The sequence below is a fragment of the Ambystoma mexicanum genome, chromosome 2p, assembly GCF_040938575.1.
Source record: "Ambystoma mexicanum isolate Mex_15411 chromosome 2p, UKY_AmexF1_1, whole genome shotgun sequence".
Classification (NCBI taxonomy): domain Eukaryota; kingdom Metazoa; phylum Chordata; class Amphibia; order Caudata; family Ambystomatidae; genus Ambystoma; species Ambystoma mexicanum.
The window spans coordinates 713,573,408-713,590,751 of record NC_090923.1 but is presented as its reverse complement, the minus strand read 5'-3'; positions in this window follow the sequence as shown (position 1 = coordinate 713,590,751).

The window sequence follows — 17,344 nt, the reverse complement described above, 5'->3', positions numbered from 1 at the left end:
TGCCAGCCTTCCCTTTCCACTTCCATGCCCCCCAATGAGGCACCCTGTACACCATCTCTCCAATGATCAGAATCAACAGAAAAGAACATAACGGAAACAAAAACATTGGAGCAACAGCCATCTCCATTATCAAAAGGAACAACAATCTCCTCGGCCGAAAGGGCACCAGGAGAATCACCTCTACCAGTGATTCTCTGATTTTCCCCACAACATTCGGAATTAATGGCATACAAGGGATTGCATTTAAAAGCCCCTCCGGCCAAGGAGTATTCATCAATCCCCCACGGCCAGTGACAAGGATACCTGAATCAGAATCCTCCACCTTCGTACTGACGGGAGAGGCAAACAGGTTCAACACCGGAGTTCTAAACCATAGACAAATCAACTGGAACACCTCCTGTTTCAGCTCCCAAAAAGGGGATGGAAAAACTTTGCTCAACTGGTCTGCCATCCAGTTCTCATCTCCCTCATCTCCCTCTATGTGGACAGCTTTGAAAGATAACAGGAGTTTCTCCTCCCATTTCCATAGGGAATTAGCCAATTTCTCACCCTGGCCCTTCCTGGTGGTTTATATAATCAACTGGCTGTTGCCCCTAGAAAACAATGTACTATGCCACTTGCAAGAACACCCTAGCCAACGATTCCTTATTCATACTTCCCTTTTGGATCCTTCTCCTTCTGGTCTGAGACCTTATGGAAAACGGGATAAATGAATGTTTGTGATGCTGGGCCTATCTGCGGCCTTTGATACTGTGAACCATCACATTCTCTTGGACAGGGTGCGAAGGGTGGGAAGGGTCTCTGTTCATGCCATTGGCTGGTTTAAATCATTCTTGACTAATCATCAACAGCAGGTGAGACTGGGTGAGTTCCTGTCGGACTCCATTAGGATGAATTGTGGAGTCCCACAGGGATTCTTACTTTCACCTTTATTCAATCAATCTGTATTTGCATCCATTGATGGAGATTTTGAGACAACACAGGATGAGTTTACATTCCTATGCAGATGATACTCAAGTCTTCATCAGGATTGCCAAGTTTGACGAAGCATTTAGTAAACTTAAACAGTGCTTAGATGGTGTTAGTCAATGGATGTCTAACAATCAGCTTTAGTTAAATGCAGCTAAAACTCATTTTGTTTGGCCCAAGACACCTACTTAAAGCTGCCAAGGAACTGCCCATTCCAACCCTCCTAGGAACCAATTTAAGGCTTGTTTCCAAGATTAAGAACTTGGGTTGTGTCTGGCAGGACGACCTTGGCAGTGAAGGTCAGGTAGGAGCCAAGGTTCAGGCGGTTTATTATGCTCTGAGACTCTTACGGTGGGTACTTCCCTATATTCCCAATGAGTATCATGCTTCTGTGGTGGGTGCCTTGACAAATGCACATCTGGACTATTGCCATAGCCAGCTGATGGGCATTCCGTCTAAACAAGTTCAGAGACTTCAAAAAAACCCTGAATGTGGCAATTAGAATTATCTTCAGGTTGGGCAAAACTGCCCATGTTTCACCTTCCCATCGGGCCTTGCACTGGCTAGCAGTGGAAGAACATATCAGATTCAAGGTAGCTTGCCTTATCTTCAAATGCCTGAACGGGCTCGCTCCAGCATACTTCAAAGATAAGATCCAATGCTACCAACCCTCAAGATGTCTACGATCCAGAGGCTGTTTTCTTTTGTCTATTCCCCTTTCAGTTTATACAACAAAAGGGAGACAGAAGATTTGCAGTCTTTGGTCCAGAACTGTGGAATTCGATTCCCATAGAAATCAGGACCCTCAAATCACTGTATCGGTTTCGTAAGGCCTTGAAGATGTTTGTGTTCAGATAAGATTATCTCCTGGCTATTGTTTGTATGTGCCTCTTGCCTGGGCTCTGCTTTGCCTCTAATGAATATTTTGTTTCAACTGCACCGCTATTTGGTTTGGTCTGTCATGTGCGCCATATAAATTAAAATACAAATACACATTTTCCCGTAGACTTACATTGGGGTTAGAATTATTTTAGCTGGGAGAAAGTGAAAAATAGCAATATTTTTCATTGACAAATCAGAAGTCTCCCTCCCAAATCGGGAGGGTTGGCTTGCATGAGAATGTACTCTGCTGACTGGATTGAATTTGGGTTAGGAATATTTTAGGAGGGAGAAAGTAAAAAAAGCACAGTTTTTGAAGAAACAAACTGGAGTTTTCCACCCAAATCGGGAGGGTTGGCATGTATGTTAAAGGGTTGCTAGCCAACCCTTTAACCACATGGCTCCTTGAATGAAAGGGCTGCGAGGGGGGCAAGGGGAAGAAAAGAAATATAAAAGGGGTTCCAGTCAGGGAGGGTGCTACCCTTATAAGCAAGTATTGAGAGGAGGAATAGCAGGACTAGGGCCCTCATTAGGGGTGTGGCCTAAGTATACACATACTTAGGCCACACACCCTGAAGGGAGCCTGTAATGTCCTCTTTCTGTTATTAATGTTGTGAAGGGACACCCTGTCCGATTTCAGTTTTTGTGTCGTGGGTTGCAACCCACGTGTTGTTGTAGGCGGAGCGCCCGCCCCTGTGCCTGTTCGTGCATAAAGATTAAATGATTAAAAGCCTGATTCAATGCCTCCAAATTTCATTGCATGCTGTCTTATTTGCCTGCTATATTCAAGTGACTACATGTCTATGTTAACATATAACAATGGCGATGAGGTAATCTCACGGCGTGCTGGATCATTAACAACGGTGCCCTCCTGACTCTGCATGATCATAAAAACTCCTGCTACCTTACCGAACCACCAGAGATGATTACACCTCACTTCGGCCCTCTGCGCATGCAGCCTTGCGTGACGTTTACTTTGCTGGAAACATCAAGGTGACCGCAGAGCCTCCTAAACATTAATGCTTTCACCGCCACAGAGGAAATTTGCAAGCACACATGCTCGCAGCACACAACACGTGCTGAGACGCGCAAGCCCCGTGTGTATCCATACAGTCAACAGCACGGAGATAAGCTGGCAGCCCATCAATCCAGGGCGATCTAAACAACAAAAGACACATTTGCAAGCACACAGCACTCCATCAAGCTGCACACGCTATCACAGAGTAATTTCTCCCACAGCAAGAGCAGAAGACAGGAGAGCACGTGCTCTAGAAGGGTCCCTCATATCCATGCATCATCCAGTCTACAGCGCCAAAACAGGCTTCAAGGGCAGCTCACTGCACTAAAGGTGAACAGTTGCAATCTCCTGGGCCCCTGCCACCTGGTCAGATGTTGAAGTGGAGTCCTCAGTCCATTTCAACCCCCTACAATACTAAGCAAAGGGAGGAGGTAGGCCATGACTCATTGTTAAGAAAGGAAGAAGGCATACTATGGCAAAAGGGAAAATGCACACAGTTGCACTGTGAACAACTCTGAATCTAACAACGTGTATATAATACCCAAGTCTTGTGTATATATGTAAAACCCAGAAACGTCAATAAGGTAAAACAGTATTACCAATCTAGGAAAAGGGATGTGGGGTAAACACTTAGGACCTCCTTATGGCTGAAAGGAAAAGTCGGCAAACTCTTTACCCACTATGCTCTTACAGATACTGACAGCGCTAAACCCACGTAGCGGGCAAGCAAGAACAGATTCTGTGAACTGACAATCTGTAGAATACTGAATAAGGCAATTATAAACAGTACTCACGAGGACCGGAAAGACCACTTGAATGTCAGTGAATTCACGAACCCTGTAGATCAAACAGGGATCCAGAAGGCTGTAAAAGCAAAGGGTTAAAGATAACAAAATACATAAGCCCTAGTAAAAGGCAAGTCTGAATAGTGATAATAAATCGTGAGGAAAACTAAAAGGGGAACACTCTGGAACTTGTAACAACAAACCCACACCTAATAATCAATGGAAAATGAATGCAGAAGTGCAATGGATAAATCGTGAGGAAAACTAAAGGGGACACTCTGGAACTTGTAACAACAAACCCACACCTAATAATCAATGGAAAATGAATGCAGAAGTGCAATGGATAAATCGTGAGGAAAACTAAAAGGGGAACACTCTGGAACTAGTAACAACAAACCCACACCTAATAATCAATGGAAAATGAATGCTGAAGTGCAATGGAAAACATGGAGTGGAATCTCAATAAGTTGGATCAGGAGCAGGGAAAATGATATCACAAAAGGAAACCTTTCCCACCCAATCCAAGGAGAAAAGGCAGTAACTAATTCTACGAAAGTAAATAATAATACATCATGCTTTTCAGTAACCAGGGCAGCATAAAGGGACAGAAAACACCGGCAAACTGGGCTGCATCAAATAGTAAAGTATAGAGAAAGGCTGTCTGCAGACAGAGGAAGACAGAAAGGGAAATTCAGAAAGCATAAATCAAATAAGCGCATAAATCCGAAATCCAGGACAGAGGAACAAGATACAGGAACTAGTAACTGGGCACAAAGCTAGGAACAGGAACTAGGTACAAGGCATGGAACTAGGAACAAGGAACTGGAACTAGATACTTGGCACAATATCTATGAACAAGGAACTGGAACTAGGTACAAGGCACAGAAACTAGGAACAAGGAACTGGAAATAGATACTTGGCTCAATATCTATGAACAGGGAACTGGAACTAGGTACAAGGCACAGAAACTAAGTACAGGAAACAGGGACTAGTCACAACAGGAACACTGCTACAATGACCAGCGCCGGACTGAAGCAAACTGAGGCTTTTAAAGCTGCTTAACGAGCACACCCCTCAGGCGTGCCGCCTGCTGCACCTGCAGCCACAGGTGTTGCCTATCCTCCTCCCAACGTTGTGCTGCAAGGGAGGAGATGATGCAGTGAGCCAGGCATTCTGGGAAGCAGGAGGTGAAGCAGTGAGCCAAGGCATTCTGGGAAACATAGTCATTTGATTTAAATAGCATGCCGGATGCCAGGGAGGAGATGAAGCTGTGAACCAGGCATTCTGGGAAGCAGGAGGTGAAACAGTGAGCCAAGGCATTCTGGGAAACATAGTCATTTGATTTAAATAGCATGCTGGCTGCCAAAAACCAGGAATGGATCCGGAAGAGAAGTAACTGGGAAAATAAGGTTTTAACGCTCCCAATTCATCAGAGCACTGTAGCATAAGGTTCGAAGGAAATGTCCAGTAAGGAATAAACCCCAGAACATGCCCCCAAGTGGCGGGGACGGGAACGAAGGGAGCGAGCCGTGACACTATACCCCCTTCCACGGCCGACTCCAGGCGGCCGTTACTCGCACAAAACATCTTCTTTCCATGACTGGAGCGCTTCGTCTTCGGAGGTGGCACAGACGAAAACAATGATCCACGGGCAGAAGCAGAAGGACTGGAATGAATAGAATCAGGCTGCAGTCTATAAGAGTCATAAGCAGGTTTTTGGTAAGGAAAGGACTCATGGGTTGAAGAAAGGCATGAAGGACTTGCAGGACCCGAAGCAGAGTCGGAAGGTCCGGGAAGCTTAGTCACTGGAAGAGGATATGCATACATCTTTGGGGAGAGAGGCAGGCTGGTGCTACATGCCTTAGACAACGGTAGAAGTTCTGTTAGCCTCACTGCCGAGAGTGGACATACAGGAGGTGAGGAAACAGCAGGTTTCAGGAAATGTTTATGTTCGGAAGAGGAAGCTGGCGGCTGAGGTAGAGGTTCGGATACTCTGTCATCCATCTGGGTAAAGGTTTGTGGTTGAAAGTGACAAAGATTCGCCTGCATAAGTTCCATGCCTTGGAGGTCTGGAGATCCAATGGGTTGTACGAGGCTGCCACTCCGATTGACAGTCATGTAGCCAGTCAAGTAGCCACCTTGTTGCACGTGGGATACAACCGCAGGAACGTTTGGCATACCGATAGGAGTGATAGACGCAGTACTTGGTACATCAGGCACACTCGAAGCTGGAGCAATAACAGACACATCTTGAACTGCATCAGTCATATCCTCCTTTTGGCTACTAGCACCCGAATGGTGCAGCAGTAGGGGAACCGTGCCCGTCCCTTCCTTCAGGCTCATGTGAGATCCGGCAACAAAAGGGCTGTCAAGCGGTTTATCCAAACCGGCCCCCAAATGTGAACCGTCCGGCCCGTTATCCTGGTTGGCTGCTTGTTCGATGTCTAGGCCATGGCTGATGGTATCGGTCACCCTCTTGTAACACTCCAGGCAAGTCCAACGGCCTTGCATGTAAGGCTCTCCCAAGTCATGAACCAGTTTGATGTTTTTGGCAGGAGTCTCAGACTCAGATGTAGCATATGCGGGAGGTGCTAATTCTACAGACAAGCAGTTGGGGGAATTAACTTGTGTAAAAGGCAGGCCTTCTGGTGATCCTCCTGAAGCATAGGATGGGCAGATTGGATGTTCATCCGTAATAAATGGCTGGGATTTAGGAGGTAGCTCTGAAGTAGATGAATCTGCAACATGATCAAACAGAGCAGACAGGTTCACCTCCGATATTGGCAGGGAGGCTGAGCAGGATACAGGTCTTTCATGAACTGAAGCCAAACTAGCAGTAGGCTCTGGGACCGGAGACAGGTACTCAGGATGTGCTACCAGAGGCTTCATGGTTGAAGGATAAACTGCTGGATGAGTCACTGTATCTGAAAACAGGCATGCCAGAGGAAATTCAGAGGCTGAGGGCATGCAAGCTGGAGCCGTCTCGTTAGCTGAAGACAAACTTGTCAAGGTCTTTGGCTCTGACCACGTACATGGTGAAGGCTCTTGAGTGACTGGCAGATATAGCAATTGTTCATTGATTGAAGACACGTTTGACAATGATGACTGCAGAGCCGTGGACTGGGTAGTCGAAGAGTCAATAGTAGTAGAAGGACAGACTGAAGTCCCAGAAGTCGACAGACATATTTGTGGCTCAGGAATGGAAAGCACCTTTAGGGCGGTTGACTCCATGACACCATTAACCAAAGACTGAGCTGGACCCATGCCGTACCTTTCCTTAGTGGATGACACAGAGTCATTTCCAAAGTCTCTGTTAATCAGGATTTCGTCAAGTGTCCATTCCTTTGTCTTAACTTCTGAAGGTGGCAGATTATCAATCAACAGTTCAGGAATCGCTTGCCTGGTCCTTGTTTTAGTATACTGTGGAATGAGTCCATCAAAACAAGAATTATGTACTGTCTTTGATTGTTCATTGTGACAAAAATTGGCAGAAGGAGGAGTGAACACAGAGGTAGCATCGTTTTCCACATCAGCTTGAATGTTTACTTCAGTCTCAGCAGCTGGATCAAGGGCTGAACCTAAGCCTACAGTAATGACTGATTCTGTGTACGCAACCATTGTGGATTGTGTTTGGAATACAGAAGCATGTATGTGTTCAAACTCTGAATTATGACTGACTGCTACAGAGGAATTCTTAGGCAAAGGAGTGACTTGTAAATCTTCTACTAACAGCAATTCCTGACAAACGGTAGAACAATTGTCAGAATCTGTGCTCTGAATAAGTGCTGTGCAAGAAAGAGGACTTTCACTCCCAATAGCTTTTTCATATTGACAAGTATCATGACCTACTAAAACCACCTCACTCAGAGATTGAACAGTATTCACTTCATCAACGGATAAAGTTTGAGGTGTAGTCAGAAACAATCGTAAAGTTTTATTCTCCTCTAGTAAACTGATGTATTCTCGTCTTAATTCCTCAAGTTCAACTCCTAACATGCCCAGGCTTAACTGTACATCCCTATCAGTAGTCACAAGGGAAGGCATGGTGGCATCGGGGCTGGAACCTGCCCCAGTCATCTGGACGTGTACAAATGGGAAGAAGGGCTGGTCATTCTGTTAAGAAAGGAAGAAGGCATACTATGGCAAAAGGGAAAATGCACACAGTTGCACTGTGAACAACTCTGAATCTAACAACGTGTATATAATACCCAAGTCTTGTGTATATATGTAAAACCCAGAAACGTCAATAAGGTAAAACAGTATTACCAATCTAGGAAAAGGGATGTGGGGTAAACACTTAGGACCTCCTTATGGCTGAAAGGAAAAGTCGGCAAACTCTTTACCCACTATGCTCTTACAGATACTGACAGCGCTAAACCCACGTAGCGGGCAAGCAAGAACAGATTCTGTGAACTGACAATCTGTAGAATACTGAATAAGGCAATTATAAACAGTACTCACGAGGACCGGAAAGACCACTTGAATGTCAGTGAATTCACGAACCCTGTAGATCAAACAGGGATCCAGAAGGCTGTAAAAGCAAAGGGTTAAAGATAACAAAATACATAAGCCCTAGTAAAAGGCAAGTCTGAATAGTGATAATAAATCGTGAGGAAAAATAAAAGGGGAACACTCTGGAACTTGTAACAACAAACCCACACCTAATAATCAATGGAAAATGAATGCAGAAGTGCAATGGATAAATCGTGAGGAAAACTAAAGGGGACACTCTGGAACTTGTAACAACAAACCCACACCTAATAATCAATGGAAAATGAATGCAGAAGTGCAATGGATAAATCGTGAGGAAAACTAAAAGGGGAACACTCTGGAACTAGTAACAACAAACCCACACCTAATAATCAATGGAAAATGAATGCTGAAGTGCAATGGAAAACATGGAGTGGAATCTCAATAAGTTGGATCAGGAGCAGGGAAAATGATATCACAAAAGGAAACCTTTCCCACCCAATCCAAGGAGAAAAGGCAGTAACTAATTCTACGAAAGTAAATAATAATACATCATGCTTTTCAGTAACCAGGGCAGCATAAAGGGACAGAAAACACCGGCAAACTGGGCTGCATCAAATAGTAAAGTATAGAGAAAGGCTGTCTGCAGACAGAGGAAGACAGAAAGGGAAATTCAGAAAGCATAAATCAAATAAGCGCATAAATCCGAAATCCAGGACAGAGGAACAAGATACAGGAACTAGTAACTGGGCACAAAGCTAGGAACAGGAACTAGGTACAAGGCATGGAACTAGGAACAAGGAACTGGAACTAGATACTTGGCACAATATCTATGAACAAGGAACTGGAACTAGGTACAAGGCACAGAAACTAGGAACAAGGAACTGGAAATAGATACTTGGCTCAATATCTATGAACAGGGAACTGGAACTAGGTACAAGGCACAGAAACTAAGTACAGGAAACAGGGACTAGTCACAACAGGAACACTGCTACAATGACCAGCGCCGGACTGAAGCAAACTGAGGCTTTTAAATCTGCTTAACGAGCACACCCCTCAGGCGTGCCGCCTGCTGCACCTGCAGCCACAGGTGTTGCCTATCCTCCTCCCAACGTTGTGCTGCAAGGGAGGAGATGATGCAGTGAGCCAGGCATTCTGGGAAGCAGGAGGTGAAGCAGTGAGCCAAGGCATTCTGGGAAACATAGTCATTTGATTTAAATAGCATGCCGGATGCCAGGGAGGAGATGAAGCTGTGAACCAGGCATTCTGGGAAGCAGGAGGTGAAACAGTGAGCCAAGGCATTCTGGGAAACATAGTCATTTGATTTAAATAGCATGCTGGCTGCCAAAAACCAGGAATGGATCCGGAAGAGAAGTAACTGGGAAAATAAGGTTTTAACGCTCCCAATTCATCAGAGCACTGTAGCATAAGGTTCGAAGGAAATGTCCAGTAAGGAATAAACCCCAGAACATGCCCCCAAGTGGCGGGGACGGGAACGAAGGGAGCGAGCCGTGACACTCATTACAATTACAAGCTATGTAGTATTTTGACATATCAGACCCAAGCAGTCTGAGTCTGGTGCCAAGATGGTCCAGGTGTGTTACAATCCGGTGTTCGCCGCGCCGCCCGCTTCGGCACCCACATCGTGCCACTCTGACCCCCCATGCACAGAGGGCTGAGTGGAAGCCCCTATTTACCCAGATTACAAAGAACAAGAAGGTTATAGCATTGCATAAGGGATTACGGCACTGTCATGCTCCCTTCTATTCCCTATGGAAGCTGCCGTGGAAAATAGCGGCTACAAACTACATTTCCCAGAAAACCTGAGGCAATATTGTAGTTTGGACGCATTAGCCGGAGCCTCGGTTTCCTGTGGTGTTGCCCCCTTGTTGTTTTAAGCAGCGTCGGGCTTCAGAAGGCTGCTTCTGTTTAGAGTTATAGCCGGTTTTGAAGTTACGACTTCATTGCTGTTCCTTAAATTCCTTACCTGTTGTGTACCGACCTGGATTGTTTTCATGGACTCCTTTGGATACATTCTGTCATTGTTACCGCCCGCCTGTGCATCAGAATACTTGCCTGAATCACTGACTTTTCTGGCCACGTTTCTGTCATTGTTACCGCCCGTCTGTGCTTTAGAATACTCGCCTGTTTCACACATTCCTTTGGACACATTTGTTTGACATTGTTGACAACCGCCAGTGCATCAGATTACTTACCTGTTTCATGGATTCCTCTGGTAACCTTTTGTATTTTGTTACTAAAACCCCTCCCTCTTCCCCCCTGTCTACCAACTCGCTGTAATTGCTCATGGACCACCTTACCTTTGCTCCTGCTGTTGTTCCCGGCTACCATCGCTTCTCTCACTCTGCTGACAGTTTGGACTACCTTAATTCCACTTTTCCAGTGAATACTGTTTAGACTCTCCCTCATGCTGCTCGGGTATAGCTTCCCTACTAACCATTCCTGTTTGTTATTTTATACCTTACGTTGTGTTCTGTACTGATATCCGCAGTTCTACTCTAAATCCACTGGTAAGATCAAGCCTCTATATCTTTATACCTCATATTCTCTGTCTGCCTAGACTAGAGCCTCCTTCCTGTTCTTTAGGTCATTTCCAGTCTTTATCACTGAAATAAGGGAGACTGCTAATGTATTCCGAGGAGATAGAGGAGGTTCGGGGGAAGGGGTTTTTGCCTGAGCTCATACTCACCTCTTGTCCTTTTCTTTGCAGCTGGGTCCGTGGTGGTGCGTTCTCCCAGCTCTTTTGGGTGATCGGTCCCCTTGTCTGGTACAACTTCCAGCAAGTGGTCATATCATAAAAAAGAGCTCTTATCCCTCACGTAGAATGGAGACTCGGGTGGAGGCTCCAACCCGAGTTCTTCAAGCAACCATCCAATCTCACACTCCTGGTCTCCTGTCTCACGTACTCTCCCAACCGCTGAGTAACAACATGGCTCAAGGAATTGCATATATATATATATATATATATATACATATATATGCATATATATATATATTGATGCGACAGGTGTCAGAGAAGAACGCCGCCTTAGTGGAGTATTATTGCACTCACTAGGCCCGGTAGTGAGGGACATTGTGTTAGAAAGGTCAGAAAACACAGCCAACACATTTCAAGGCATAATTGATTCGCTGAATAACTATTTTGCACCGCTGAAAAACGTGGACTATAAATGAGACATTTTCCACACGACCACACAAGAGAAAGGAGAGAACATGGACAATTTTGTAATGAGATTGCGAAAAAAAGCAAAATACTGCGATTTTAATCGATACTCCACTCAAAAGGCCCTAAAATCACAGGCCATTGCAGGGTGTGGATCACCCGAGTTCCAGAAAAAGCTACTACAAAAAAGCAAAACTCTGGATGAAATTCTCCAACTGGCAAAAGCAGACTCTGCCCTGTCTCTGCAAACAGAATTGCTAAGCAATATTAAAATCACGCAATCCGCGTCACCAGCAGCCCTGTGTCCCATACGCACGTCGGAACGCAACCCAGAATAAAAGAAGTGCTACAGATGTGGATACACTTTCCTGCTTGTCGGTCCATGCCCGGCCGTAGGTCATCATTGTGACAAATGTGGAGGTGAAAACCACTTCCAATCAGTCTGCAAGAACTTAAAATTCTTTCAGTCCACGGAGACCAGCAAAGACACTAAGAGGCGGGAAAGCCATCGCCTTAGGCGGGAAAGTCTTCGAACAAACACGTGGTGATCTCCTACAACCAGCTCACACAGCAGAACATGAGAGTTATCCCGCAGAGACCGGCAGCATGAAGACAGAGACAAAAGAGGAGACTCTGAGCAACACAGGCGCAGAAATGATTCACTGAGAAGGGCACCACGACAGAAAATCAGTTATCTGGGCACATCCCCGCGACGAAGACATGAATCAAACTCCTCATCATCGCGTGGTGACCGCAAAAGAGGATATGTACACACCATAGGGAACAACACAGCCATCTAATACAGCCCAAACCTATTGCTGCAAATAAATGGACAGAGTCGTGAATTCCTCATTGACACCAGAGCCACAGTAAATGTCATCAACGAAGATACACACAAGTCCCTTGTCAAGAAGAAAGAGTTGAGCAAAGTGCACACTGACATATATCCGTACGGAACAAACAAACCCCTCAACTGCAAAGGAATGTTCACAACCATGTGCCAGTGCAAAGATAAGAGCTTAAAAGTCAAAATGTATGTACTGGGAGGAGAAGTACCAGGGGGAAGCATTCTCAGTTTTCAGTCAGCCATCTAAATGGGCTTAATACATGTTATGTACCAGATCATGTCCGCATACACGACCAACCCGAAGGAAATGATGAAGAAAATGTGCCCGGCACTGTTCAAAGGGCTCGGAAAACTCAAAGGCAAACATATCAAGCTACACATAAATACACATGTACAACAGACGGCCCAACATTATAGGGGGATACCCCTCAACATCCAATGACATGTGGAGGACAAGATACAGTCCTTACTAGAACAAGACATCATTGAGCCAGCATCAGGGCCAACACCTTGGGTGTCCCTTATAGTGAAGGAGAACAACACCAGCATCTGTATAGCTATGAGAGCCCTCAACGTGGTGATAGAAAGAGGTGCCCCAAATGACTGACATGATGCATCTGCCGTACAGGGCAAAAGTATTTTCGAAACTGGATCTAAACAAGGGCTATCATCAACTAGAGTTGCATCTGTTCTCCAGATGTATAACAACCTTTTCTACATACCTGGGGCTTTTCAGGTACAAGCGTCTCAGTTTTGGGGTGTCGTCATTGCAGAGATATTTCAAAACAAAATTCATCAAGTCATCAAACATATCCCCCACTGCCTAATCTATAGCAACTATATTCTGATATTTGGTGCCACACAAGAGGCACATGACAACACGCTACGGAGAGTATGTAAGGCGATAGAAGAGGCCAATTTGACATTAAATGCTGACAAGTGCGAGATCAGCAAATCGACGCTAAAATTCTTTGGGCACATATTCTCAAACAACAGCCTACAACCAGACCCAGAAAAAGTGCAAGCATTAATGGAAGCCCCTACACCCACCTCAGTGGCTGCAGTCAGATCTTTTCTGGTAATGGCGAGCTACTGCACCAGATATATTTAGGATTTTGCTTCAGTCAACACGCCCCTCCGATTACTCACCGGATAGGGACAAGAATTCTCCTGGTCCAGTGAGTGTGATGAGGCTTTCCAGGAAATTAAACAACAAATCGCGTCTGCCTCATGCATGGCGTTTTATGATGCGGACCTCAGCACAGAAGTGACAGTTGATGCCAGCCCCGTCGGTCTGGGGGCAATTTTAGCACAAACAAAGCCAGGAGCCTCGCCCGACTCACCAAGACGCATAATAGCATACTCGCAACCAAAGAAAGAGAGTCTCACATTTGCATGGGCATGCAAACATTACCATCTGTTCCTGTATGGATGTCCATTTACCATCATCATGGACCATCAAGCCCTTACCACCATCTATGGCAAACCAACAGCCAAAATGCCACCACGCATTGCAAGGTGGGGACTCTGACTACAAGAGTATTCCTTCAATATTATAAACCACCTGGGGAAAGACAACAACCCGGCAGACTTCCTATCTCAACATCCCCTACCAGCTCAGGACAAGAGACTTTCCATCAAAGACAACCAATACATAAACTATCTAGTAAGTAACGCACTGCCCAAATCAATCACGAGTGCACAGCTGCTAGAGGGCATGAAAAACGATCCGCTGCTCCAGAAAATACAAGAATGCCTGACGTTGGGCCACTGGCATAACAAAAACAGACACCATCAGCCAGTATTCACATCTGAAGAGAGACACTTTAAAAAATGTCGGACTCATAAGACACACGTTGTCTATGTCTCCAGAAGGACTGCTGCTAAAAGAAAATAGGATTGTGTAGAGATGTCGCGAGAGCGCCCGCTCTCGCGAGATCTCGAGCGTAACGAAGCCCCGCCCCCGCGCGCTACGCGCGCATTACGGGACGAGCGGAGGACGCAATAGGAGCGTCTCCCCGGGCTCCTCCGAGCACGGGAAATCAAGAGGACTTGCGAACCACCCGACACTGCACTCGCAGCCCCATATGTTGTTGGCCACGTTGGCCTTTTGTTAGAGCACCACTGCTAGGGTTATTTGTAAGAACCACCCATGTTTATGCAATAAAGCCTGTTTGGACAACCCGCAGCTTCCTGCCTCCTGAGATTCATTATACTACATAAATTGGCGACGAGGACCTCCTGGAACCGCGCAGAAGCATGCAGGGAGCAACACCGCCACCACCCTTTTTACAGACGCCAGGTAGGCCTGCCATTCCCTGGCCACAATGGCAGCCCCTGTTTACAACGTATGTGGAGGCAATGGGGGGAGCAGGATTCACGGCGGCAAGACGCAGAGCCATGCTATTAAACGCCCTTGGGGTAGAAGGACAAAGAATATTCGAGGGCCTGGCGCTGATAGAGGTAGAAGACGACGATGATGATGTGTTCAAGGAGGCTGTCAGAAGAATAGAAAAGAGGTTCGCCAGTAAGGAAAACACAGTGCTCCACAGGATTCGGTTTTATACGCGGAAACAAGAACCGTCTGAACCTGTCGACGATTATATCACGAAATTGAGAGAACTGGCAGCTTTATGCAACTTCGGCACGAATGCAGAAAATCAGATATGCGACATGCTAATAGTCCACACCAACAGCCGGAAAGTTCAAGACAAATACATCATGGAAAAAGAAGTACAGTTAGAGAAAGCAGTGGAAATAGCCAGAGCGGTGGAAGAAACAGCAGGAAGAAGAAAAGAGTTTGCAGGTACCCAAAGTTCCCCTGAGGTACAAGCAGTAGGTTTCCGTCCTAGAAAGGAAAAGTTCATTCCAGATTCAAGAGAAGGGAGAACCAACAAGAAAGAACCCCTCAAGTGCCATAGGTGCACCAGCACAAAGCACCTAGCGTTCGACAGAGAGTGCCCAGCCAGAGACAAAGAATGCACAGTATGCAAGCGCATAGGACATTTCTCAATAGTGTGCAGATGGCGAAATAAGAAAGTCACAAGTCTGACCTCAGAACGCATGGCAGAAAGGGATTCCTCGTCGGAGGAAGAAGGAAGGCCCACCGTAATCATGGTGAACAGTACTAGAGCCAGGAGAGAGAAGCCACACTGCATGATCAAGATCGACGGCAGAGAGACAAGGGTCATGGCAGACTCCGGCTCGGACCTTACCATCCTACCCCTACAAACATACAAAGATATGCTCGGGAAAGAAAAAGTAAAAGTACTCACCACGAAACACAAGCCGACGGTTTTCGGTGGAGCATCAGTTGAACTACTAGGCTACATCAACGCCAAAGTCGAATTTAAAGGGAGGGAAACTTACACCAGAATATACTTCAGCCACGAAGGGCCTCCAGTGCTAGGGTGGGATGACCAAGACAAATTGAAGATCAGACTCGACCCCAGCACAGAAGAGCAAGTCCTATCCATAGGCGTGAGGAGTGAAACCGTAGTCAAGAGCGATTACCCAGCACTGTTCTCGGAGGAGCCGGGCCACATCAAAGGTTTTCTACACAAAATTGTCCTCAAAAGAAATGCCATCCCTGTAAAACACCGAGTGAGGCCAGTACCAGCCACAGCGAGAGACACCCTCAAACAACAATTGGACAAAATGAAGAATGAAGGGGTGATAGAAGAGATTGAAGCGTCCGAATGGCTGAGCCCAGTCGTTCTCATAAAGAAACCACAATCGCAAGAATTAAGAGTATGTATAGACTTGCGCAGCTTAAACTTGGAAGTCGTCACAGACAGTTATCCACTTCCAAGCATAAATGAACTCATACTTTTGATGAAAGAAGCCAATATCTTCTCAAAACTAGATATGCGTAACGCATATCACCAAATCCAGCTCCATGAAGAATCAAAATCTCTCACGGCATTCATCACCCCGTTCGGCACATTTCAATTTACCAAAATGCCCTTCGGATTATCATCAGCTGCCTCAGCGTTTCAGCGCATGATGGATGCCCTCTTTCGAAAAGTCAAAAATGTGGTCTACTTCCAAGATGACATATTGGTGTATGCAGGTGATAAACCGACACACGATGCCACTCTCAAACTAGTGCTCAACAAGTTACAAGAAGCGGGAGTCCGCCTACGATACGAGAAATGTTCTTTTGGAGTAAAAGAAGTCGAGTACCTGGGATACAAAATTTCAGAAAAGGGCATCAGCCCCAAACAGAACCTTATGCAAGCCATCATCAAAGCACCCAATCCCACCAACAAGGAAGAGGTGAGATCATTCTTAGGCTTAGCAGAATATTACGCAAAATTCATACCCAAATTTTCTGAGACCACGTCACCTCTACGGGATCTTCTCAAGAAAGGGTCCGAATTCCTGTGGCAGGAACCCCAAAAGGCGGCAATAGACACCATAAAACAGCACATTATGGAAGCCCCGTGCCTTCAACCGTTCAATCCCAAGTGGGAAACAGTCATCACCACTGATGCCAGTGCGTATGGACTGGGAGCAGTACTTACGCAGAGGAGGGGTGACACCGAGCATGTGGTGGCCTTTGCATCGAAGGCGCTATCTGAAGCAGAGCAGAACTACTCCACCATCGAAAAAGAGATGCTAGCATGTGCATGGGCAGTGGAGCACTTCAGGACTTATGTGTGGGGCACCAAGTTCAAGCTGGTGACAGATCACAAACCACTCATCCATATGCTCAGTCCCGGAGGCACCAAAGCTTCCACTCCCAGACTAGCTCGTATTGCCGCGAAATTACAAGAATATACATTCGAAATCCACCACATATCTGGCTGGAAAAACTCGCAGGCTGACTGCATGTCGAGATTACCGGAAAACAAAGAAAAGGCTGCCCCGTTTCTACAAGGGGAGTGCATTGTTGCTTCCATCTCGGACATAAGAATGCCAGAATATCTGGAACTCAGTGAAAAGCACTGGCAAGAAGAAGAAGGGAAAGACCCAACCATGTCCGCCATTCGTAAATGGATCAAAGAAGGCTGGCCAGATGAAAGGGTGCTACCCGAGGGCATGAGGCCATATTGGAAAGTACAAGAAGAGTTGTCCGAAACACAAGGGATAATCATGAAGTCGGATCAAATCGTCCCCCCCACAGGAATGAGACGCACAATTCTATGCAGGGCTCATGCGGGGCATTTGGGAAACACGATGACTCGCCG